Genomic DNA, 2,787 nt, shown 5'->3' with positions numbered 1-2,787 from the left:
GCCCCTCCACAGAAACCCTGTAAAGTGTCATTATGAATCTGAACCAACTTGACAGCACTTAGCGACAAGAAGATAGTTAATAATTGGAGATTCAAGATTCACACCTAGGGAGTATGGCTCCAGCTCTTCCTTTTAAGTTCTAAGCTATATTACTCATGAGAACTATGGGCCCTGATGTTATTGATAAGAGCCGTGGAGTCTGTTCTGACTCCTCATGACCCCGCATTGGGTTTTTGAGGAACCACCGACAATGCAGTTCAAACCAACTGTGGTCTAGTACTTTATCCTACAGCACCACACTGGGGCTCCTATTCCCTGGTAAGTGTGTAACTAGGCAGTACTGCATGTAATAGAGCATATGGACTCCTGTTTGCCCACCCACTCCATGGACTCAGGTTTAGAAGTCAACCCTATGCTTACATAAATCCCTTATAGACAGAGTCCATGTCTTATTTAATTGTGCTTGCTTGGTGCATAATAAGGAGCCCTTATTATGGTGGCGCGATAGGACAAGCACTGGACTGCTAGCCACAAAATCAGCAGTTCAAACCTACAAGTCACTCTATGGGAGACAGATGAGGCTTTGTGCTCCCGTAAAGATTTCCTCTACAGCCTCACTATTAGTTGGAAGGAACTCAGTGGCAGTGAGTTGGGTTTGGGTGGTGGTGCTATAGGATGAACACTGGACTGTTACTCTCAAGGTCTGTGGTTCAACTCCACCAACCACTCCATGGAAGAAAGAGGTGGCTGTCTGCTCCCATAAAGATTCAGTCTTGGAAACCTTATATAGGGGCATAAAAGTTGGAATTGATGGCAGCGGGTTTTGGTTTGTGGTACATAACAGGAGCTAAAAGAAATGTTTAATAAGTATGTGGGAAATTACACTATCTTTAGAGCCTGACAAACCTACCTGGGTTTCTCTTCTAAACTTTCTGGTTATAAAAGGCACGCATGGTGTGCTGCTGGTGTCTCTGAGCTATTGGTTGCTGTCCTTGTCACTGCGGCAACTCCCACACTCACCACTGCATGACTGAGCAAATGACCCTTCATAGCACCCTCAAGGCCACAATGGCTGGGTGACTCCAATGGCTACAGTTCCCAGACATCAAGATGTCTGCCTCTAGATATAAGACCATCGTCATGTAGAAGCTGACCAGGGATGAGACCAACTATGTGCTGTATACCCCAAAGTGCTCTGCGTGGTCACTCTTACTTTGTTAGTGTCGTGGTCATCTCCTCTGATGGCTAGTTTGCCCTCTCAGGCTCCTGGGATGAAACGCTACACCTCTGGGATCTCACAATGGGCACCACCACACGCTGATGTGTAGACAGCATCAAGGATGTGCTGAGTGTGGCATTCTTCTCTGACAGTCAGCAGATTGTCTCTGTCTCGTGAGATAAAACCATCAAGCTGTGGAATATTCTGGGTGTCTGTAAGTACACTGTGCAGGATGAGAGCCACTCGGAGTGGGTGTCCTGCATTTGTTTTTCACCCAACAGCAGCAACCCCATCATTGTCTCCTGTGGCTGGCACAAATTGGTCAAGGTATGGGACTGCAAGCTGAAAACCAACCACATTGGCCACACAGAGTACCTGAACACTGTGACTGTCTCTCCAGATGGTTCGTTCCCTCTGTGCTTTTGGAGGCAAGAGTGGCCAGGCCATGCTCTGGGACCTCAGTGAAGGCAAGCACCTCTATACCCTAGATAGTGGGGACATCATCAATGCCCTATGCTTCAGCCCCAACCGCTACTGGTTCTGTGCTGCCACGGGGCCCTAACATCAAGACCTGGGACTTGGAGGGCAAGATCATCGTTGATGAACTCAACAGGAGGTTAGCAGCATGAGTAGCAAGGCAGAACTGCCCCAGTGCACCTCTCTGGCCTAGTTTGCTGATGGCCAGACTCTGCTGTCTACACAGGTAACCTGGTGTGTGTGTGGCCAGTGACCATTGGCACTCAGTAGAAATTTATGGCAAAGCTTTAGAAATTAATAAACTGGCTCTTCTGACATTAAAAAAAAAAAGTGATGCATGATTATACAGCAGTGCTTAAAAGAAGAAAATCACCTATAATGACCTTATCTCGGTATGACCAGTTAGCACTTTGGTATATGTTCTATCTTTTTTTCTATGTAAATGTTGTTGTTATTGTTAAGTGCCACGGAGTCAGTTCCAACACCGCGGTTCAAACTTACCTTACAGTAGAATGCTTATCCTACAGCACCGTTTTATTTAAATCAATTTGGAATTACACATTTATACAATTATATGCTGTTACTTATCTCCATATATTGACAGCGTTTTCTCACATTATTAAAAGTTTTGAGAGAAAAATCCTATTAAATTCACTGCTTTAAAGTATACAATTCACAAGACTGTGTGACTGCCACCACTTTCTAATTCCAGAAATTTTTCATCAAAAAGAAACTCACCCAGTAGCGATCACTTGCCCATGCTTCTCTACCTTTAGCTCCTGGCCACCACTTACCTACTTTCTGTATAGATTTGCCTGCTTTGGACATTTGGTGTAAATGGAATTACATCGTCTATGGCCTTTGTGTCTGGCTTTTTTCGCTGCTTCTTCATTTCACATTCCCAGCTTCATGCAAATTGTATCGTAGTATGTATCAGTACAGCATTCTTTTTTTGGCTGATTGATGTTCTATTGTATGGTCGTACCACATTTTATTTATTTTTTTTTTTTAAAGCTTTCATTGTGACTTGAATGATAGATTACATGGGAGAACACTGGTTTTGCACTCGTCCTATTGTATTTCGTTTCATT

The 2,787-nt window shown here is 44.2% G+C and overlaps 1 pseudogene; it reads left to right on the top strand.

Annotated features, from left to right (window-relative positions):
• Window positions 1-991: 991 nt before the first annotated feature.
• Window positions 992-1,966, top strand: LOC102835682 (annotated as a pseudogene).
• Window positions 1,967-2,787: the final 821 nt, after the last annotated feature.

This window comes from Chrysochloris asiatica, unplaced genomic scaffold (assembly GCF_000296735.1).
Source record: "Chrysochloris asiatica unplaced genomic scaffold, ChrAsi1.0 scaffold00047, whole genome shotgun sequence".
Taxonomy (NCBI): Eukaryota; Metazoa; Chordata; class Mammalia; order Afrosoricida; family Chrysochloridae; genus Chrysochloris; species Chrysochloris asiatica.
This window is presented reverse-complemented; position numbering and strand designations above follow the sequence as displayed.